Raw genomic sequence first — 24,912 nt, 5'->3', positions numbered from 1 at the left:
AAGTATAGTGCAGCACACTATATGAGACAGTCTCAAACTGTTCAGCAATGCCAATCAATGTCACAGCATGTAATATTGACATAATGCATAGTGCAGCACACTATATAAGACAGTCACAAACTGTCCAGCAGTGCAAAGTAAGGTCACAGCATGTAATACTGATATAATGCATAGTGCAGCACACTATATGAGACAGTCTCAAACTGTTCAGCAATGCCAATCAATGTCACAGCATGTAATACTGACATAATGCATAGTGCAGCACACTATATAGGACAGTCACAAACTGTCCAGCATTGCAAAGTAATGTCTCAGCATGTAATACTGATATAATGCATAGTGCAGCACACTATATGAGACAGCCTCAACTGTCCAGCAATGCAGAGCTATGTCACAGCATGTGATACTGATATAAAGAGGGGTGCCAGACACAAAGGAGGTGAAAAAACCAGCAATGTAGGGGTAACAGCAAGTTAGTACAGTCACACTGAGCCCCCAATGAGATGCACGAGGTAAAATTAAGATGGGCGAAATCTCGCGATGTCCGCGATCCAAAATGGCGGCCGCGAGTGTAGGCTGCAAGCCGGGGACTAAATTTTGGAGGCCGGCTGCGTTTGGAAGCGGGCCGGCGCGAAAACGGCCGCGAATGGTTTCGGCCGCAAGGAGGAAGCCCAGGAGGGCACTCCAGGCTAGGAGGGCAGTGGGGGAACCTGGGGAAACCGAGGGGAAGCCAAGGGGGGGTCCCAGAAAGACTAGAGGGGCAGGAAAGAAGGGTGGAAACCCACAGAGAGCCCCTAGTCCCACAGCCCAGAACAAGAATACAGGTAAAAAGAAAGCAATAATAATAATAGTAAAAGCAAATAATGATAAAAGTAGAATATAATCAAGATTAATGTACAATAAGTAAATAAAGCTCCAGGGGAGCAGAAAGTCTGACCTGTCTGCGATGGAGCAGTAAAGAAAGAGGAAGTTGTGCAGGCAGCATGACCCTTATATACTATGCTGCTCAGTGATTTACTTGTTACTCTTTACGTTTTTCTTTACTGCTGTGGAGTTTAGTAAAGAGAGTTAATGCAAAATAGGAAGCCTCCTGTCATGTTATAAAATTACAAATAGGTAGAAAGCTGTGTCTTTCCAGGCACGGATCTATGTTGTACTGTTGTACAACATAAAGACACCCAAGTTATTCAGTGAAAACTGACATGAATTTAAAGTGAAATTCACATTTAAGCCAAAATAGATGAACCAAAGCATAGATGAGTTGGATAATTCATTGGTTAATTATATGACTGTCGGCCAGTGCTTGCTAACCAGCTGCAAAAAAAAAAAAAAAAAATTAAAAAACTTCAATAAATAAAAAATAAAAAAAGATGGTCAATAAGACTGCCATATGACTAAAAGGCAGGTTTTAAACCTTCATATGCCCCCAGCCAGTACCTCTCCCTCCTCCTTCACCCATTGGAGATCTGTGGGGAGCTGTTATAAGTATTATAAGTGGAGGACCTAAGTTCATCTCACCTATGGCCACCAAGGACCCTGATAATATCAAAAGGGGGGAAGTCCTAATGGATGTCTCCTGGTCCCCACCGATCGGATGTTTAATGGGAGCCTTAATTACAATATTCAGGGGGGAGGACCCAGTGTCCCCTCCACCTATGAGTGTCAAGTGAGGGACTCTAATTAATTAAATACATATGGGGGTGTGGACTTGCTATTGTCCACCACCCCAAATAATGGCATGTCCTCCCACACCACCCCCTCCAATGGCTAAAATTCCCAAATTCCCTAGCCACCCCCCCATAAATTATCAATGTCCCTGCCCACCATTCCTTACCCTAATAATAGTGAGGGGAGGAAAATAAATCTAATACATGTTTCATGTAAGACTATGCTTGCCATCAGAAGCCTTCTTTCTTCTTACTCTTCTGTTCTTCGCCCCACAAAAGGCCAAATAAAAATCCATACTAAATGTTATTATGGGTGCTGTTGAATTCGATAAACGCCTGGATTTTGCAATCTGAATGGTCCCACACGCCGCTGGATGGTTTTGCCTCATTTGATATGGGGTCATTGGGTGAATAGTGAATAGGATTTGAGTTAACGACCCTGTGAATTTCCAACAATTTTTACTTTAGTGAATAACCCTACAAGGCTTATCCAGGTCAACTCCATAATTATTGCTGCCAATGAAACAATGCTGTCTTTTTAATCGACTTCTCAATTAAGGCAGAACAGCAGTAGAGTGGAAACTGTCTCACCATTGGATTACAAATGGGTTCAATGGCCCTTCTTTAGCTTTTTTTATTACAAGGGAGGACACAGTAATCTAACACAATAAAGGAACAGTTTAAGTCTAAAATTAAAAAATATATATATTTCAAATATATATATTTTTTTAATTTTTTTTTATTATGAGACGGAATTGAGTGCAAGGGTTACCATATAGTAAACATACTGTGCATGTAAATTACATTTCAGAAAAACTGCTGAACAAAAGACAAAAACATTTCCTTTCTTTTTGAGCATCATTCACGAGACACAAAACGTCCACTATTGAAAACCATGATCCTTTCTGTTGCAATCCTCATTTTATTTTGGAATAGTCTGGAGCCACAGCACAAAGTGCCACAATGGTTTAATGTCCACAAAAGAAAGCTGGATAGATAACTATTAAAATAAAACAATGCCAGAAAAGAGCAATAGTCTGAGCAAGAATAACAATCTATACGACAGGCAAACTTCAGCACTTCCCTGATTCATTGCTAGCATATGGCTGTAAGATCATGGTACATGCAGTCCACAAGATCTGGTGTGCGAAAGGTTGTCTGCCCCTGATCTAGGAGATAGAATAAAAAAATGGTTGGAGGGAATAGAGGAGAAAGACAACTTGGATAATAAATACAGCCAGCAAGAGGCAAACAGTTACAGACATTGACAGAAACAGGTATACAGGCTCCAATTCTGACTCTGATACAAGAAAGGCAGTTTCTGCCTATTGAGTCCTATGTGACCAGAAGAGAGAATCTGCATATTGTCCTGGGATTTTATTATGGATACAGATGATCCCATTCACATTGGCAGCAATCTCCTCCATAGTGTATACAAATGAACTTTTGGACATCTGGAATTTTCTTTGTGGTGCTGCACATTCCTAACACCAAGCACTTTTGTGTTCAGCCTCCATCACTGCACACACGTACCAACATTGTGATGCCTCGTTCTGATGCCATTCATGATGTGGAATGCTTACACTCTGCCAAGTTATATGGTGCCTTTTTTTTTTTTTTTTCAAATTTCTTTATTTTGATAAATTAAAAAGTACAGAATGAATAAAGGAAACATGAAATAACAACACTGTGCATTATCTGCTTATGCAAATATAATACATAACATATACACATAAAATATTGTTGGTAAAGGGTGTGTTGGAGTCGTGGGAGTTTCAGACTCCTTTTTGGGGAGAAATTTCAAAGTCACTTCCGCAGCCAGGGCTCCTTTCGTGAGCTATTGGCCTGACCCTGGCCTTGGAGGGGAGGAGACGGGGAGAGGTCGCGCCCAGACTCTATTAGTTATGTGTTGTGTATATTGAATAGGCCCCATGATAAAACCTGTTAGTGTTAGTTGTGGCTACTGTTAGAGCCTGTAAGTGTGGGTGACAGGATAGTGGATGCCATTTTTTGAGCGAGCCCCTGATGTGACATCATACTGATATTCTTTGATAGGCAAGGCTAGCCAAGTTTGGAGAGTACTTTCTATTAAATGTGTAGTATCATATATAAACTGGTAGTGCCTGTGTAGGGTAAGGTAATGCACAGCACATAAAGTGAAATAAAAATTATAGTTAAAGTTAATTTCAAGAGGAATAACATTTTATCTAATGTGGCAATGCCATAGGTTGCCCGCTACATGCATGGTCAGTTCTGGGTGGTGATTCTCTCATAGAATCGTAATATTGGTTAAGATTCCGTTATCAATAAAGTTGGTGTTTGCATGGTGCCTTCTTATTACATATTATCTTCATATTACATCACACAGACCTGTAACTAATTACTACACAGTATAGGGTATTTCATTTTTTGTTTTTTCCTAGATCCTAACTATGTCATGGTTTCTGTATACCCAAAAGTATTATTGTACTTATTCCGTTTTCTGAATTTGGCTTGTTTGACCATTCTTGCTCTCTGTAACCCTGGCCTTGACTTGTTTCCCGATTCTTTGTATCTCTGTTATCCATGTCCTCGTCTTGTTAACATTTATTCTGAGTCTGCTTGCAGGCTTTCTGCCTTATTTATCATTGCTAGTGCAGCCACTCTAAGGACCGTTATGCGTACCTACTTTGATTCAACCTAGGTTTGTGTGTTATGGTCAGGTCAGTCCTGACATAAACATCTCAGACTGTGGAATGCTATCCCTTGAATTCCTGTCCACACAAATCTGTGTGGCAATACAAAATGTGTTGTAGAGTCTGTGTTTTTTTTAAATGTACACAAAGTTGGGATGGAGATATATTCATAAGTGCCAAACCTGGTTAAGGATCAATAGTCACTTCCAAAATATTGCTAAGAAAAGAAGAAAAAAACAAATTGGTGAGCAAGTCACACTCGCTACACATATGAAAATGGGAGAATGGCCAGGATAGATATGTAAGGTATGGTGAAGGTATACTGGATTCAATGACCAATGTTACATACACTCGTAACCATTCTCCTTAGATGGTGGTGAATATAGAGAGTGTGGCGAAAGTAACCTCACCACTTGTACTTGGAGAGGCCTGCTTGCCAGCCTCTTGCCATGTGACTATGGCCCCTGGGATATATTGCCCTTTAAAAACATTATTTGGGCATATTGTATTTTAAGACACTGTTTCTGCCCCTTTAAATTTTATTGGAAAGGATTTACACTTTCGAAGTGGCACTTCGGAAACAGCAGAAGTGTCGAAGTAGTCGAAGTGGCCGCCATTCGACATTCGAACACGCGGCAGCGGCCATTTTAATTCAATCGAACGAGTTCAGCTGTGTTTTGGCAGCAAGTTCATGGAACTCAAATCGGACACTCGACGGCACTACCACCTCTGAAACTTTACCTTCTCTGAACTTCAATTCTTCGACTGGAGTCGAATGCCGTTCGACAATTTTAACGGCACTTTAACATTGACATTTCCACGAATGGTTCCTGTTCGTCTATTTGAACTGAAATTAACATTGGAAATAGACTGGCCACACAGCCAAATTCTCTGGAACTGTTTTGGGCATGAAATCATGCGTGCAGTCGGTCAAAAGAGACTTCAACAAAACTTTTGAACCCCTGCTCTGATCTGGGTGATTTTTGGATATGTTACTCACCCAGATCAGGGCTATTCAGATATACTTTTTATGGGGATGTGTTATGTTTTGGGGTGCTTTCTAGACTTTGGGGAAAATGTGTGTTTTTCTGCCTGTGGATAATTAGGTTATTGTATTAGCTACTTTAATTATATCCCAGGCAGAGGGGAGGGATTGTTTGCTGTACGTGGGAGTGTCGGTCATTATTACGGTGTTCTTATTGGTTTGTGTCCTTTGTGTGCCTGTGTTCCATCAGGTCCAGGGGGTGTGCCTCTGGCCTAAGGAATTGTATAAATTGTAAATACTGTCTTGCATTAAACAGACCTGCTTGATCCCTTCATGAAGTCTTGGCTCATGTTTGGGGGATGGGATAGCTATACTCTTGGGGATTGCTATAATCACAATACTCCCCTGAGTTGGAAGAGCTTGTTCCTGCTACACTCTCTGGAGTAGGAGACGTCTACCCACTGGAAGCTGGATCCTGGTCTTGGGTCCAGGGTGGGTGGAGGACGGCGAGACTGAAGTGGGGTCTTCAGTGCTTATGGTGTCTGGTGGAGTGCTTGGAGTCCTCGGCAAGCACTAGGAGAACTCTACAAACTAAACATCTACAAAGACAACCTCTGGATATGACGCTAAGCACGTGCACTCAACTTCTTTGGTCGACCATGGCGAGGCCTGTTCTGAGTGGAACCTGTCCTGGCAATGTCAGTTTCAGGGTCCTGGCAATCTCCTTATAGCCTAGGCCATCATTAGGTAGAGCAACAATTATTTTTTTCAGATTCTCAGAGAGTTCTTTGCCATGAGGTGCCATGAACTTCCAGTGTGTTGAGTTATTTTGAGGGGACAGCAAATTTACACTGTTAAAAAGTGTAGGAGAGTGTCATTTCTTCAGTGTTGTCACATGAAAAGATATAATAAAATATTTACAAAAATGTGAGTGGTGTACTCATTTTGTGAGATACTATATATATATATATATATATATATATATATATATATATATATATATTATAATATTATTTCAGATATATAATAACATGAAATTCATATTGTGTAATACCTTTTTTATTGGGCTAACAACATTTTCAAAGAAAAATCTTTCAGGAGAACCTCACTTTTCTCAAGTCTAAAGAATTTCTAAACAAAGACAACACAGGAGATAGGTGTTGTTGGTTTATTCAAAGAGGAGCCTATTGTCAGAACAATTCTAATTTAGTGCAGCATATGAGATTGCATGGCTGATACTCCATTTTTATACAAGTACCCAGATGACAAAAATTGAGTTTACAATTTTGAACCGATTACCCACAACCCATCAGTTAATTGTATTTTCTTGTGTATGGTTGTTGCTGTAATACCTGGATTGTTTGAATGAACAAACAGAAACTCTGTCTGGAACAATAGTTTGGCATTCTCAAACATGTTCAGTAAACTATGGTTGCTGAAAAAGATTGATTACTGGAAGAGGCTATTGACAAGGCAAATACAACTGACTTGGTCATTGTTCCAGGGGAAATACTCAACATTGTGTGTGATGGGAATACCAAGGAAATAATTGGTCATCAAAGCAAACAAATTACTCCCAGGTTACAAAGTTACAAAATGGGGTTATGCAAACAACTAAACATTATAGAGGATCCATGGGCGAAATATAGATGATTGAGGAATTCATCTTGTTTAATCAAGATGTTATCATCATGTTTTATTGGTCATAATTACAGAAAGAGATGCTACATCATACTATATCAGTGATGGCGAACCTTTTTAAGCCCGAGTGCCCAAACCGCAATACATGCCAACTTTTTTTTCCTCAAAGTGCCAACACGGCAATTAAACCTGAATACTGAGATTTAAGTTTAGAAAAAACAACTCGTACAGTTGTCCGAACTAGTTAACATCTTTTGATTTAAAAGAAGCTCACAACAGAGAGTTCAATGATACAAATTTTAAATAATGATATGATTTCAGATTATATTTATTAGTATCTCCAACAAATGCAATACATACACACAGACTGCTCTACACATTCACACACCAACTGCTAATACATACACACACCGACAGACTGCTAAATACACACACAGTCCGCTAAATACACACACACACTGCTGAGTACACAGTCAGCTGAATACACATGCAGTCAGCTGAATACACACACACACACACTGCTGAATACATAAAGACTGCTGAACACACACACACACATATATACTGCATTGAGGGGTGCAGTGTATGTGTTTGTGTGTGAGGTGCTGTGGTGTGTGAGGGGTGTTGTGTGGGGGGGCGTAGGGGTGCTCTGTGTGGGGGCATAGGGGTGCTCTGTGTGGGGGCGTAGGGGTGGTGTGTGTGGGGGGTAGGGGTGGTGTGTGTGTGTGGGGGGGTAGGGGTGTGTGTTGGGTGTAGGGGTGCTGTATGTGTAGTGGGGAAGGGGTGCATTTGTGTAGGCGGAGCAGGGGTGCTGTGTGTAGCGGGGTAGAGGTGCTGTGTGTAGGAGGGTAGGGGTGCTGTGTGTGGGGGGAAGGGGTGCTGTGTGTGGGGGGTAGGGGTGCTTTGTGTAGGGGGTTACGGGTGCTGTGTGTAGGGGGATAGAGGTGCTGTGTGTAGTGGGGGGTAGGGGTGCTGGGTTGTAGGGGGGTAGGGGTGCTGTGTGTGTGGGGGGGGTAGGGGTGGTGTGCCTGTGGGGGGTAGGGGTGCTGTGTGTGTAGGGGGGTAGGGGTGCTGTGTTTGTAGGGGGTAGTGTGTAGTGTTGGTAGGGCTGCTGTGTGTAGGGGGCAGGGGGGTAGGGGTGCTGTGTCTAAGGGGAGGGGGGGCAGGGGTGCTGTGTGTAGGGGGGGTAGGGGTGCTATGTGTAGGGGGGAGGGGTGCTGTGTGTATGGGGGGAGGGGTGCTATGTGTAGGGGGGTAGGGGTGCGGTGTGTAGGGGGTAGGGGTGCTGTACTATATGAAGATGGGGTAAATTAATTGACCAAATCTATTGATGCATAAGCAATCTGATAGTATATTCTGGCTCTACCAATATATGTATATATCTATATGCATGTGTTTGTATATATATATACAACTATGTGTGTGTATGTGAATATGAATGTTTGGATTGGCTTTATATCAGTCTGGTTATACATACATACATTTTATATCTATAACTATACATTTATGTATGTATTAGTAATGATATATATGCTGTGGCATATATGAACCTGTTGGTCTCTGTGTTGGTGCAGGTTGAGATGGACAATGCTTCATTAACTGCAGCTAGCATGCTGTCTGGTGGTAGCTTTCCAGTGCAGGTAAGAAGGTGGGTATGGGAATTTCTTCCTCCTTGTGGTGCATGATTGCTTTCTTCTGTAGTCCGTTTAATTTCAGTTGTTACACTATATTTCTCTTGAAGATGTTCAAACGTTGTGTAACCAGCTGTTTTGATGTAAGGGTAGATGATGGAATGTTGTATGGACTAGAGAAGTGCGGGCGGATGATAGCAAAAAGAGGGAAGATGATCAGGACAGAAGGAGTTGAAGTTCCAGAAGGCCAAATACAAGATGTAGAGAACAGCTACAAGAAACAGCATACACAGAGAGGCACAACCAAGTGGCTGGGATTGTGTACCAAAACATCTGCACAGAATATGGATTGGACCTGCCTAAGTCCAGATGGGAGATACTACAAAGGGTAGTTGAGAATGACAGGGCTAAGATCCTGTGGGACTTCAAGATCCAGACAGACAAGCAAGTGCTGGCCAACCAACCTGACATTGTGGTGGTAGACAAGGAACGGGAGTGTGCAGTCGTGGTGGATGTAGCAATACCCAGTGGCTATAACATCAGGAAGAAGGAACATGAGAAGGTGGAGAAATACCAAGGACTGACAGAATAGCTAGAAAAGATGTGGAAAGTGAAGGCAGTAGTAGTCCCAGTTGTGATAGGAGCACTTGGGGCTGTGACTCCCACGTTGGAGTTCAATAATAGATTTGACTTGTTCAATTAATTCTTAAACAGCTGCCAAAAGGTATAACTATGGATTAGATTATAAAGTAATCAAAGACTGAAAAAAGTACTATTTCCAGACATTATACAACTGCATGCATTACATGATAACATCCAGGGCAAGCACATTGTTAGGTTATAGATTTACCTTAATAAAAAGTAAGGTTAAATCACAAGCATTGTCAAAATAACCCAGGAGGTTGCGACAAATTCTAGCAATAATATCTATATCTAACAAGTTTTGCTACTATACACATCTTAAGGGTTACAGATACATACTAAAATATGGTGTAACATGATATTTATTGTATATTCAATATAAGGGTGTGGTGCTTTGACCTCAATATTAAATCCAGATCAAATAATAGTTTTGTGATTCCATGGTCTGCATTGTATGCTTGGAAAATATTTGTTCCTTGGTGGAAGAAATTGACATACAAGGCTGAAATATTGTATCGTGGATTATGAGAGAAAAGTCTAGGTCCTGTGCATGTGACTAGTTACACAACTTGGAAATCATAATTTTGATAACAGTGTGCTAATTATCACAAGTATCAAAAGTTCAGTTGGAAAAAATGACAGCACCTGCATCTGGGTATAATAACAATATATTACATGCCCCTATCAGTCTTCCTGCCAACACATTTTCCATGCATGTAACCAGGTGTTCAGAGCGTCACTTTAGTTCCTTAGAAAGGGTGTAATTATTTTTTATGTGGCCAAAGTAATTTACATCTTGGCAAAACATTGCAAAGTATTTGTTTTCCCAAGCAAACCTGTCTCCAAAGCTGAAGAATGCTCAACCTAGCCTAAAATCCATCCTAACTGGTCACTTCTTCCAAAATGTTCTCGTATAGAGAGGGGGATTTGTTTGACAATTAGGCGTATTTTGTGAGTGAATACAAATACTCGTTAAATTGGTTTACTCAACTAAAGTTGAGTTTTTGTTTGATTTAATATTGTATAAATAACTAAAGAGCTGTTAATGAAAAAGATTGCAAAGGTCACAAACCCTGACATGATCATTAAATGTATGGATGGGGCCTCTGATATATTTTGCCAAGTTCAGAAGTGTGTGGCAAGGGCAATATATGATAAGATATTGTCTAAAACAAATGGGAAAATATTTGTAATTTTTGCAGCATACGAAGTAGCAGACCAGCACAATATATTGAAAGCAGAGAAAGAAGCTTTAAATTACAAGGTCTGTGATTTAAGTAATTCCATTGTCTTGCTTAAAATGTCTTTGCAAAATGCTACTGCTTTGTGTGTGGAGAGGGTCAGTTATGTAACAAAAAAAAGACTTGAATTACGCAGTGCAAATGAGACTACAGAAAGGTTGCAAAGTGTACAAGAAAGGTTCTCCCTTCTTGCAGCTCCAAGGAGGCTGACCATTCCCGATCCACGGGAGAAATTAATGATTTAAAAGTTAAGCTAAGAAAGAGAAATTATTTTGCTGCAACAAAAAAATGGGCTGAAAACTAATTGTTGTCACGGCACGGCCAGGTACTCACTTGCCCCTGGGCGCCTGTGCCGCCCTCGTGGCAGAATCGCGGTTCTCACCACTCCTGAAGACTACCCTTTCCGGGTCTGCGGCGGCTTCTTCTATTCCTCTAACCGCCAAGGAGGAGAGCTGCAGATCCATAGGGGAGGAACAGGTCAAGGACCATGGTATAAATCAAAATGGCGCCGAGTCCCTGACCTCTTTATATAACCCCTGTGTGCTCCACCTACTGGTGGGAGGTGGCCGGTCATGTGATCCCAGCCACCTGTTTAAACCCAGCACATCTTCCAGTCAGTGCTTGGTTATTTTGCTTATTGCTTTATACCTTCCTATTGCCCTAATTTCCAGCTTATGTTCCTGATCCTTGATTCCTTGGATGATTGCTCCTGCCTGCTTCCTGACCTAAATCCAGATTGCTTGACTACTTCTGCCTGACTGCAACTTTCATTTACTTTTCCTGCTCCTGCTTCCTGGAATTCTTCTATTCATTAAAGGCCTCCATGCCACCACAGACCCTTTGGGACCCTGTCTCCACTTCCTAAGGGTCGTGATAGTAAGGGAGTGCTGTTCCGCTTCAATTGGGTTCCATCAGCTCCACAAATCTCCAGGTGGGTGTGACAATTGTAGATGTTTGCATGCAATGAACTTGGAGGCGTTTAATAATAATGAAAGATCTTGAGTGTAGTATTCCTGCTAAAATGTCTCCAGTCTGTACAGAGCACATGGTGGATGCACAGAGACATGTACTACATGAAACCACTATGCTCGGGTCCTTTAAAAAATGCACTAAGCAAACAACTGGGATGTATAAGCTTGGATGATCCAGTAGATATAATGTTAAGAATTGAGTCAGAGTGCAGCCGAGGGGATTTCCATTGTGAGTCAATATTGCACAGTGGGGTCGCTAGGTAGAGGATATCATACAGGGAGTGCAGAATTATTAGGCAAATTAGTATTTTGACCACATCATCCTCTTTATGCATGTTGTCTTACTCCAAGCTGTATAGGCTCGAAAGCCTACCACCAATTAAGCATATTAGGTGATGTGCATCTCTGTAATGAGAAGGGGTGTGGTCTAATGACATCAACACCCTGTATCAGGTGTGCATAATTATTAGGCAACTTCCTTTCCTTTGGCAAAATGGGTCAAAAGAAGGACTTGACAGGCTCAGAAAAGTCAAGAATAGTGAGATATCTTGCAGAGGGATGCAGCACTCTTAAAATTGCAAAGCTTCTGAAGCGTGATCATCGAACAATCAAGCGTTTCATTCAAAATAGTCAACAGGGTCGCAAGAAGCGTGTGGAAAAACCAAGGCGCAAAATAACTGCCCATGAACTGAGAAAAGTCAAGCGTGCAGCTACCAAGATGCCACTTGCCACCAGTTTGGCCATATTTCAGAGTGCAACAACACTGGAGTGCCCAAAAGCACAAGGTGTGCAATATTCAGAGACATGGCCAAGGTAAGAAAGGCTGAAAGACGACCACCACTGAACAAGACACACAAGCTGAAACGTCAAGACTGGGCCAAGAAATATCTCAAGACTGATTTTTCTAAGGTTTTATGGACTGATGAAATGAGACTGAGTCTTGATGGGCCAGATGGATGGGCCCGTGGCTGGATTGGTAAAGGGCAGAGAGCTCCAGTCCGACTCAGACGCCAGCAAGGTGGAGGTGGAGTACTGGTTTGGGCCTTTTCGGGTTGAGGATGGAGTCAAGCTCAACTCCCAGTCCTACTACCAGTTTCTGGAAGACACCTTCTTCAAGCAGTGGTACAGGAAGAAGTCTGCATCCTTCAAGAAAAACATGATTTTCATGCAGGACAATGCTCCATCACACGCGTCCAAGTACTCCACAGCGTGGCTGGCAAGAAAGGGTATAAAAGAAGAAAATCTAATGACATGGCCTCCTTGTTCACCTGATCTGAAACCCATTGAGAACCTGTGGTCCATCATCAAATGTGAGATTTACAAGGAGGGAAAACAGTACACCTCTCTGAACAGTGTCTGGGAGGCTGTGGTTGCTGCTGCACGCAATGTTGATGGTGAACAGATCAAAACACTGACAGAATCCATGGATGGCAGGCTTTTGAGTGTCCTTGCAAAGAAAGGTGGCTATATTGGTCACTGATTTGTTTTTGTTTTGTTTTTGAATGTCAGAAATGTATATTTGTGAATGTTGAGATGTTATATTGGTTTCACTGGTAAAAATAAATAATTGAAATGGGTATATATTTGTTTTTTGTTAAGTTGCCTAATAATTATGCACATTAATAGTCACCTGCACACACAGATATCCCTCTAAAATAGCTATAACTAAAAACAAACTAAAAACTACTTCCGAAAATATTCAGCTTTGATATTAATGAGTTTTTTGGGTTCATTGAGAACATGGTTGTTGTTCAATAATAAAATTAATCCTCAAAAATACAACTTGCCTAATAATTCTGCACTCCCTGTAGTTACCAGAAGGGGTGTAGAGCACTAGTTATACCACCAGAACACCAGGGATCACATAATAGTAACTGCAGCAGTGGACCAGCAGGGCAGGTGGTGTAGAGGGTTTCTGCCACTCAAGGGATGGAGGCAGGGCACAGGCAGGCTTATTTTGACTGATAGGGAAACCAAGTGTTTCAATGTGTGTCTGTGTGTAAGTGTTTGTGTGTGTCAGTGTATGTGTGTGGGTCAGTGTCATCTGTGCATGTCTGTGTGTGTGCATCAGTATATGGATCTGTGTATTTGTGTTAGTATATGAATCTGTGCATACATATCAGTGTATGTATCTGTGCATTTGTGTCAGTGTTTGCATGTGCTAGGGTATGTATCTGTACATGTGGATATGTGTATGTGTGAATCTTTGCATGTATGTCAAAATGTGTCAATGTAACTGTGTATGTGTGTGTGTGTGTGTGTGTGCATATATATATATCTCTTGTAGTGTATACATCAGTATCACTTATAACAAATAAGATTAAAGGTATCCAGGAGCTAAAATAAAATACAATAGTAATATAATATATTAACTGAATTAAGTTCATATACACTCAAAAAGAGATTCGATAATGAGTAAGTTCATATATTGAATCTCATTAATTTGAAAATGGAAACAAAATATTATAAATAGATTGTTGCAGTCCAATAGTCCACAAGAATGTAGCACAGGGGTAATCACACTGAACTGTGCATATGGATAATGCACAGTCGTGGAGCCCTATTACAAATGCAATATAATTCCCTGACTATCAGTGAATATATAAAAACACAAAAGAGCAAACTTGGTAGCAAAAGGCAATACAGTATCCAGAATCACTGATTGCTACAGAGCATTAACAAGATAAACAAAAAAAAGAAAGAAAAAGAGAAAAATGCTTCTTAAAAATCCATGAGTCTTTAAAGGGACACTATAGTCACCTGAACAACTACAGCTTAATGTAGTTGTTCAGGTATTATCTATAGCTCCCTGCAGGCAATCTAATGTAAACACTGTATCTTCTGAGAAAATACAGTGTTTACATTGAGTGATAGGAATACCTCCAGTGGCCGTCACTCAGACGGCCACTAGAGGGACTTCCTATCACGCAGGGCCCTAAAAAGGCCCTGTACACGTCAGACGTGTTAAAATACGTCTGACGTGTTCAGGAGAGAGAAGGCACTGTGTGCGCGCCTTCTCTCTCCAGCCTGTCAGCGGAGGAGGGGGGCGGGCAAAGACCGCGAGCTGAGCTGGCACTCAGCTTAGCTTGCGGCCGCGCGCATAGTAGTGCGCTCAGCATTTCAGAGGGCGGCATGAATGCCGCCCTCTGAAGTATGTGCGCATGTGTGGCGAAGCCGCGTATGCGCACAAGGGAGCAATGATGCTTCCAAATGGAAGCGTCTGATTGCTCCCTGCTCGCGCCCGCCTATTTCGTCATTATGACGAAATAGGGGGCGCGGCTTCACGAGGCTCCCGGCACTGGGACGAGGTGAGTAAAATCTCCTCCCTGGAGAGTCCCTTTAATTAAATTGAATAAGTTCATACACTCGAAATAGATAAAATTAAATAAAATAGATTAAATAATGCCGACAGTAGCTCAAAATGGTATGCACAGATGCCGCATCAACAGTTCTCCTAGTGGATGTAGTTTGTGGGAGCTGCAGTCCTCGTTGTGTGGTGTCCGCAGGTAAAGGTCGGCGTGCGTTCCACATAGCGTTCCACTCGAAGCCTCACTCCCGGATAGGATTCCACCGATGTCAGAGAAGGATGATCCTCAGTGGCTGTTTGTGTGAGGATCTAGATCGGCTCGTGCATAGAGTTTGTAGAGCGTTGCTGTGGTAACGTTCAACAATTGAGTAGTGAATTCAAGTTTTGAATAGTAATTCGTCTGTGTCCTTAGCCTTACGAGTTTCGTGCGGAGAAGCCTCACTTCATCAGAGGCTTCAATAATTAGCAAATGTGATAGAAGACCCTTATATATCCAACGTTTGATACAAAACAGCCGGTACAGATTACATTGTAACAAATGCTGTTATACAGTGATTTATATTGCGGATCTCTTAAGAAGCATAGGTGAGAGAAGAAAAAGGAAAGCGGAACTAGAAATAAGAAAGGAACAAAAGAGAAACAAAGTTGAATAAAATATAAAGAGTGCAAATAAATAAAAAATAAATTTAAATAGAATAAAAGGGGAAATAGTATAATAAGTAGAAATAAACATAAATATAGAAACTGAAAATATAAGTACAAAGTAAGAATAGATGACATATAATAAATAGCAGAATGTAGATAAATAAAATTAATACCTAGCGGAAGGTAGATTATAGATAAAGTACAGAAGATTAGTAATCACCTAGAGTAAGTCTAAAAAATAAGGGAACTGTAAAACCAGAACAGAAAATATGTAAAAAATTTATTGAAATAAAAAGATGGAAAAGTAGATATCATATAACATACTCAGAATAAGTTAATTAGTAGAATAGCCACACGATAGTGGAATGTAAATAAAATAAAGCAAATAATTAAAAATTCAAAAAAGATAATGGCTATGAGAGAAACGACCAGTTCATACAAAAAAGGAAAAATAGAATGTAGAATAGAATAAAGAAAAACTGGATAACTTGAAGTAAAAGATAAAAAAAGCAAAAAGGGACATTCGGATAGCTGAAAAAAATGTGTATGTAAGTCTGACCAACATATAAAATCCGGATAGGAACTAGAACCCTTTTATATAAAAATTACATTATAAAAACGGGAGAAATCTAAAAAAAAAAAAAAAAAATCTACGCATACTGTAATACTGTGGATAAGAAAGAGGAGTCGACAGATATTAATCATCATAAAAGAGGTTATCATAAAAAAAATCATCATAAAATGTGCATTAAGTTCAAAGTCAATGTTTAGGCCTTTTGGGGCTAGAGTGTTGAAGGTGAAAATCCATCTACAGTGGCGTCTCCTGCATTCATATTTAGGGGGGGCACATGGGGGGCCAGGGACAGAAGTAGGGCGGCAATTACAAAACATGTGTGTATGCGTGTGTGTGTATATATATATATATATATATATATATATATATATATGTGTGTGTGACGAGAGCAATCTCACCACATTGCATTGGAGAAGCCTGGTTGCCCGCCTGCTGCCTTTGGACTATGGTCCTGGGAGATTGGGCCCTTTAAAAACAGTATTCGGCCCTAACAGAGTGCATGTCACTCATTCTGGCCCTTTAAATACAGTGGGGTCATTCGGTACTTGCCCTGTGTGAGCAGTGATACCCCAGATAGCTATGCCATGGAGCCCATTCATATAATGAAAGACTTTAGCTCCATGGCAATTGAACTGTATGTGTGTGGTCTGAGCGCCATTCAATAATATGCGCTCAGACCTAAGCTATCTGGGGATATGTTGCATGTCTTTATTTTATGTAGTAAATGTAACCTTGTGTATTTTATTGTATTTTATGTCTTTTTGCAACCATGTGCTCAATGGAGTCTGCCTTTATCCCTGGATATAATTGGATTATTATCCCCATTGTCTGCAGAAAAGAGGGCTCTGTAAAACCGGTCTGAGCCAGATAGCCATGTGCTAGCCAGGGCCCAAAATATATTTTACTAACCTTTGAACCCCTGGTCTGATTCATGCCATTTTTAATATGTTGTTCCTCTGAATGGATTGATTGTGAATATGTAATTTTTATGTGAATGTGATGTATGGTTTTAGAGTTATGAAAGTTGGGTAGAAAGTATGTTTAACTGTATGTATAATTGAGTTTCCTCTCAGGATAAGGGGAGGGAATATGTGGGATGTAACTGTGATGTGATTGGTTGTTTTATCCCTCCCTGTGGGCAATCCTGTATTTGCAACAACTGTAATAAAAACCAGGCTGGGTGTGCCAGCACCTCAGACCACTGCTTGACCCTCAACACGGAGCCTTGTCTCGTTCTTGGGGGGATTTACTGTATGCTGATAGGGATTGACTGCCAGGAGTGTAAGCCGCTTGGGAGCTTTTCCTGTTCGTCTGCTAGCAGCTATTCGTGAGGTTCCACTTTGGAGTGCTATTTTGTATCCAGTTCGGGAGTTTGGTGTTCTGCAGTAGCTGTGCCTGTCTCTCAGAAAGGGGCATATCGCCTAAACGGATTTTAACCCCTTGTCTACTGAAACGGTCCGTTACAATATATATATACACACACACACAAACGTGGAGAACATTTAAAAGTTAACAAAATTCTGATTTCCAATTCAGATTTCCAGCACCTTGTTAAATATGCTAAAGTCTGCTTTAGATATGCAATTGCAACAATATCTCATGATGCCAGAATTGTTACAAAACTAGTTTGTTTTTTTAAATATTTATTTTTAAAATAATTTACAACATGCAATTTGAAGGGAATTTAAATTAACACTTTTATTGAAATATTTCACATACATAGAAAATGGTCACTTAACAGTGAATTCTCTACACTACAGTTTAAGCATTTTAAAGTGACACAAAGTTGTATTTTGAAAGGCTAACTCAAATTATTTTTTCCTGTAAGAAGAGCAGATTTAGCTCTACTTCCATGAACAACTAAAAATGGTTGGCACTATAGTTTGCGCCCTGACCTATAGTTGGTGAATACTATACCAACACAAACTAAAATTACTTGTTTCATTCTCATGCTCACAATATGGAATCCTGGGTACATACATATAATTTACTCAAAAGCTGCAATTAAAGTTCACATTACTTACAGTAGTAGTGCCACTGTCTGGAGTGTCTGCTCCGCTCACTCAGTCCCTCTGCAAATTGCACTCTCAGATAGGTAAGGTTAACACCTTACGTGGGGCCGCACTGCAAACTGTCTGCAGTCTCTGGTAAGTAAGGTGACACTGTCACAACACTGTCTGCAATCTCAGGAGTAAGTGTCACTGTCATACCACTCACTGTCTGCAATCAGGAGTAAGTAACCTTTGTCACATTCACACCACTCGCTGGAATCAGTGCAATTAATTCACTTTTCTCAGAACCTAGATGTGGCAGAGGCCACGGGCCACAGTACCTGCTCCTCTCTGCTTGCTCTGTTCTGCCTCCTTTGCTCTTGTTCCTCTCTGCTTGTTCTGCTCCTCTCTGCTTGCTCTGCTCTGCCTCCTCTCTGCATGCTGTGCTTCTATTTACATGCTCTGCTTTTGCTCCTCTCTGCTTTCTCTGCTCCGCTCCTCTCTGCTTGCTCTGCTCCGCTACGCGCGACTTGCTCTGCTTCTCTCTGCTTGCTCTGCGGTGCTGCTCTCTACTCTGCCTCCTCTCTGCTTGCTCTGCTCTGCCTCCTCTCTGCATGCTGTGCTTTTATTTGCATGGACTGCTTTTACTCCTCTCTGCTTGCTCTGCTCCGCTACTCTCGGCTTGCTCTGCTCTCCTTTACTTGCTCTGCTCCGCTACTTTCAACTTGTTCTGCTTCTCTCTGTTCCTCTCTGCTCTTGTCCTCTCTGCTTGCTCTGCTCTTGTCCTCTCTGCTTGCTCTGCTCCGCTACTCTCGACTTGCTCTGCTTCTCTCTGCTTACTCTGCGGTGCTGCTCTCTACTCTGCCTCCTCTCTGCTTGCTCTGCTCTGCCTCCTCTTTGCGTGCTGTGCTTCTATTTGCATGGTCTGCTTTTGCTCCTCTTCGCTACTCTCGGCTTGCTCTGCTCCCCTTTACTTAATCCACTCCTCTCTGCTTGCTCTGCTCCACTCCTCTCTGCTTGCTCTGCTCTGCTCCTTTCTACCTGCTCTGCCTCCCTCTGCTTGCTCTGCTCTGCATGTTGTGCTTCTATTTGCATGGTCTGCTTTTGCGCCTCTCTGCTTGCTCTGCTCCGCTACTCTCAGCTTGCTCTGCTCCCCTTTACTTGCTCTGCTCCTCTCTGCTTGCTCTGCTCCCCTTTACTTGCTCTGCTCCACTCCTCTCGACTTGCTCTGCTTCTCTCTGCTCCTCTCTGCTTGCTCTGCTCTTGTCCTCTCTGCTTGCTCTGCTCCTTATAGAAAACGGTACATGCAGTGATAACACCACAAATAAATCAGTAAATGAATAAAAAAGAAGAGTAGCAGCTACACACCCACTCTAGCGACTTGATGAGTTATATACTCAGAAATGGAAAATAGGGTGTGTGCGCTTAAGATTATAAAACTAGATAAATAGTATAAAAATTGTCAAAAATAATTTATTAATTAAGTAAAAAATAAATCAGCAAAGGACTAATTCCGATCACCACTGTTATACCTTAACCGGACAATTAAATACAAAAATCTCATAAAACAGAATAACAAAAAAATAAATAAATAAAAAAAGGCAAAAAATGTATCCACAAACTAACTGCACTGAATGGCCAAAAAGATGGAATAACCTCAATATAAAGAATATATATATAGAGGTCTGATCACTAAATGAAGGTAGGGTGGATACAAATAATATACCAATAAACACAATAATAATAATAAATAGGAAAAAAAATAAATAATATATATCTGTCCTCGGTGTGGGCCCCCACCTGAGGTAGATATAACCAGAAGATGAATAAATGAGATATATAAAAATAAAAGACAAGTGACAAGAAACAATAATACTGAGTGAAATAATATAAAATGAAAAAAACCAGTAATTGTCCAGAAGTCCTCCCTGGGTGGGCAGAATAAAGGTGATGTTGGGCGGATCAAAGAGCAACCAGATGAACCCTCGTTATGGGAACTCCAACTCTCTCACACTGCGGTCGGGATCTTCAAAAAAGACCACAGTGGAGGTGAAGCCGTGAAGATGGACAAAGTAGGTGCAGAGTGGTACAGCAACCGCCCAGACAGCAACCAGCAGATAGAAACCGCGGTCGGTATTTTCAAAAAAGACCGCGGTATTCAGCCAAAGATGAAGACAGGACGTCAAACCCAGGGGAAGTGGAAAGAAAGGAACAGCCAGCAGCCCACAGATCAACGCGTTTCGTCCCAAACTGTGGGACTTTATCAAGATCAGTACTTGTGCCTAGATCACCACCCAGGGTTTAAATACCTGCTCAAGATAAAGCCAGCAGGTGAACCCCGGAGTGGATAATTATCAGTAATCAAGCTACATCAGTGAAACCTGTTAAACATAGAACAGGTGCTAATGATACATAGACTAAACTGACAGTTTAACACACAGGTAAACAGTTTAACAAATTAGTTCCACACAATCTGATTAAACATTAGCATATAAACAAAAATTTTTTAGCGAATTATTTCCACACAATCTGATTTAATATTAACATATAAAGCTCCATTAGAACTATACACATAATATAAAATAAATTTATAATAAATTCTATTAGACAGCAATCTCTGCTCCTCCCTACTTGCTCTGCGCTGCCTCTTCTCTGTTTGTTCTGCTCCTCTCTGTTTGCTCTGCTCCTGCACACATATTGCCTAATATATACACACCCATACACGCACACTGCCTAATACATCCATCCATCCATTTATACATACATATTGGCTGATGCATACATCTATACACACATATTTCCCAATACATACACACATATTGCCTAATACATAGACCCATAAACGCACACTGCCTAATACATGCACACTGATTAATACTTACATATATACACACATACTGCCTAATATATCCATATGCACACACATATTGCACAATACATATATTGCCTAATCCATACACCCATACACGCACACTGCCTAATACATACTTCCATACTGCCTAATACCAGACATCCCAAGTCTCCCGGTAGTTCCGGGAGACTCTCGCATGTTGAATGCGGCTCCCTGACACCCGCAAATCATACACAATATCCACGAAATCACACACACAATCACATCTATAAAGTATGACTTCTGTGCATGTCAATATGTGTGTGTGTATCTGTGTTTCAGTGTGTGTATCTGTGTTTTAGTGTGTGTATCTGAGTGTATGCATCAATGTGTGTGTATCTGAGTGCCAGTGTGTGTGTGTATCTGAATATATGTGCGAGTGTATGGGTGTGTGTGCCTATTTGAGTGTATGTGCCAGTATGCGTTTCAATGTGTGTATCTGTGTGTCAGTGTGTATGTGCCAGAGTGTGTGTATGTGTCAGTACACGTATCTGTGTGTCTGTGTGTGTTGGTGGAGGGGAGGGGTGGGGAAGTGAGCGCAAGCGTGTCAAGGGAAGGCAGAATGAGCGCACATGTGCGCGGGGGTGGCGTAGTAACTTGTGAAGCCACCTCCCTGAAATGTATTTTTGCATGTTGGGATGTCTGTAATACATACATTTTGCATGAAATATATAATTTATAGCTGTGATAATATTTTCATTCATTTGGTGGGATTTTATTTATAATATTGTGAGATTTAATTTATAGTAATGGGTTTACGTTAATTAATGTTACAGTGAACCTGTCTTACAGCGAACCTGTCTGAAACATTTTTTCATTATAATCTATAAAATGTATTACGAATATAATTGGTCCCATGGTCACTCACACACTCTTCAGTAAGCACACAATGTCACTTACACACTCTAACACACACTCTTACTGAAGTATACACATGTCACACACTCTCACTAACACACACTTATTTAGTATATACACAATGTCACTGACACACTCTCACTAACACACACTATTATTAAGTATACACACAATGTCACACACTAACACATTAAGTATACACACAACGTCACTGACACACACTATTACGTATACACACAATGTCACACACTCTCACTAACACTCACTATTATTAAGTATACACACAATGTGCCACACTCTCACTAACACACACTATTATTAAGTATACACACAATGTCACACACGCTCACTAACACACACTGTTAAGTATACACATAATGTCACTGACACTATTAAGTACACACACAATGTCAAACACACATACTATTAAGTACACACACAATGTTACACACTCTCACTAACACACACTCTTATTGAACTATACACACACAATGTCACTCACACCAGTTTAGTCACACGTTATACACACACACACACACAAACATATACAATATGATCAGCCCCCTTGGGCTCCATGTGGGCCATACCTGTGCTAGGGCTGGGGAGGAGGAACCATACTGAACTTACTCATCTTCGTTTCTGCTGGGGGGAGCAGGAGAGCGCTGCACAGTAAGCACAGCCTGCTTCCTGCTCCCTCCTCCCTCCAGTGTCTGTGCGTGTTTAAAGGCAAGGGGATTCCCCTGCCTGCAGGATCCATCTGCTCAGGGGCTGGGCTCTCAGTAACATGGAAGGAGCCCAGCGAGCAGTAAGTTCACTTTTAATTGGTGGGGGTGTGGTGGAATCTCGGTAAAAATAAATTTAGTAGGCCGAGATTACCACGTGGCATGTGTACGTGCATATGCTGACGTATCGATCAGTTGGTTGCACGAGGCAAGATACGATCAGTAGTGTACGGAGCATGTGCAAGAATACAGGATGTAGTATTCCCCTCCTCCATTATGCTGGACAGGCCATGCGGTCAAGCAGGAAGTTAATTCTTATTTGTATTGATTGGTCAAGAGAATGTGTGGGTGGAGCTTAATATGGGAGGAGTTATGTGCCTATATAAGGAGCCTGCACTATTGTCCGGGGCTCAGAACTTGCTGTATTTTTGGTGACGTTAGTCCCTCTGAGTCCCGATCGGTGATCCAATAAAGAATCTCTTCCTTCCTGAAGAAACCTGTGTCCATCTCTCTGTGCTTTGCTTCCGTCAGTTTCTCCGGTATCATTTGGTGCATTGGCCGGGAAGCTCATCGTTCAACGGTAGCTGAGAGGCAGAGGCGTGAGACGGTCTATCTTTGCCCACGTTCTCTACGGCTGCACCCCTGAACTTCTGCGTGGACCTCCCTTCGTCTCGGCGCCACTGGTCTGTTGTCCAGGAGATCATCGGCCTCTACGTAAGAAGTGCTGGGGTGTCCCCGTCGATGAGTGTGAACTCAGGTTCAGGAACGAGGAGGTAAGACAACTGCTGTTTTAGACGGCAGACCCACTAGGGGTATACCGATTGTGCGGTAGGCCCATAAGGGGTTTGAATTGTGTATGGAATCTGCCCCCTCTGTCGGAGGGAAGGAGCGAAGGCGCACCGCTCAATCGAACACTCTTTAGTCAGACCGTTTGATTTTGTTAGTCAGGCGGGGTTCTGGTGTAAATAGCCCTAGCCAGACACCGGTGTCTTGTCTAGACTAGCGTTCTAGGGTGTATATTTTGTTCGCTAGGTCGGAGGGACCGGGAGACTAAGCGGCGTCTGTGTAAATTCGGTTCGCTAGCTCTCAACCTATCTTGGCTAAGTGGGAAGGCGTGTAAATTTGGAACCCACTAGATTTTTGATAGTAATCGACTAAGAGGCGTCTGTGTAAATTCGGTCCTCTAGCTCGCTATATGTGGTGCTTGGGCAGTGTGGCTAACCAAAACGGGTGTACATAGTTTTAGGTAGTCCATTCAAGGTACTGGCCAATAGTTTAGTTGGGGATTGTAAATGTGTTAAAGATTGTTTAGTAAAGTGTATATCTTGTTAGATAGCGCGAGCTCAGCCGTCTAGCGAGAGTGTTAATAGTGTGTTGCTGTATCATAGTGCACGGTACCATAACCCTGTATATTTACTGACACTGTATATAAGTACTAATCATTGTCGTCCATTGCATGTTTAACACCATAACCACTAATAATTGTATTGTGACCTTAAATTGTGCTTTGACCTATGCTAACCATACTGTAACCGCTATTTGTAAAAGACGATGTTACTGGGGTGTGTTATAGACGGGTAATTCATATATAGAGAATTATTGCGTGGGTGACTGTATAGTTTCGCCAAAGGGCATAATATTGATTATCTAGTGACTGGTGTAATAGCTGTGTGTGTACGGGAATTCCCTGAGTGTTTATTGTGTTATTGTGTACGTTTCACTTGGTAACCGTACCACGTGGTGCTGTTGCCAGAGGAAACGGGTGTGACTGTTGAATAGTACGCGTGCATAGTATTCGTTGTCAACGACGTTCCATTGATAAGTATGGGCGCGTCGGAGTCAACGATTCCGGATCCCTTAGGTTGTATGGTAAAGAATTTTAAAAAGGGATTCAAAACGTGATTTTGGGGTTAAAATGTCTCCTGTACGTTTGGTCACTTTGTGTACTAGGGAGTGGCCTACTTTGGTTGCGGCATGGCCGCCACGTGGCAGTTTGGATCCAACTCTGGTACAGCGCGTACACGTGGCTGTATCAGGTAGGCCTGAACTTTACGGGCAGTTTCCTTATATTGATTGTTGGAGACAATCGTAAATGACTCGCCAAAATGGATTCAGACATGCCACGAGGAGCAATGTCGCCTCATGGTGGCTAGGACTTGTTTGTCCACTAGGACTGGTGTTAGGCCCATTTTGGACACGCCCCCTGAGTCCGAGATCCCTTTGCCGCCCCCTTACTTTCCTTTAAGAGGAAGTGACGCGAATGCAGGAAGTCCTGCACCCCTTCCCTCATTCCACTTCCGCTTCCTCCTCCAGTACAGAATCCACCCCCTCTCGTACTAAATCTCCCCTTCCGGAACCAGAGCCAACCCCCATTAGATCTGAATATCCTGATTTGGCGCCACTTCAGACTTCCGGTCAAGCTTCTTCTAGCTCGGCTCGAAGTGTTTTATTTACTAATTTTTCCCAAAACCA

At 41.7% G+C, this 24,912-nt stretch overlaps 1 protein-coding gene across 1 annotated transcript in view; it reads right to left on the bottom strand.

Moving 5' to 3' along the window:
• The window catches only part of LOC134586213 (probable cation-transporting ATPase 13A4), a 130,514-nt gene that overhangs the window by 87,997 nt on the left and 17,605 nt on the right, over nt 1-24,912 (bottom strand). The gene's annotated exons all lie outside the window — the stretch shown is intronic.

Source organism: Pelobates fuscus, chromosome 2 (assembly GCF_036172605.1).
Source record: "Pelobates fuscus isolate aPelFus1 chromosome 2, aPelFus1.pri, whole genome shotgun sequence".
NCBI lineage: Eukaryota > Metazoa > Chordata > Amphibia > Anura > Pelobatidae > Pelobates > Pelobates fuscus.
This window is presented reverse-complemented; position numbering and strand designations above follow the sequence as displayed.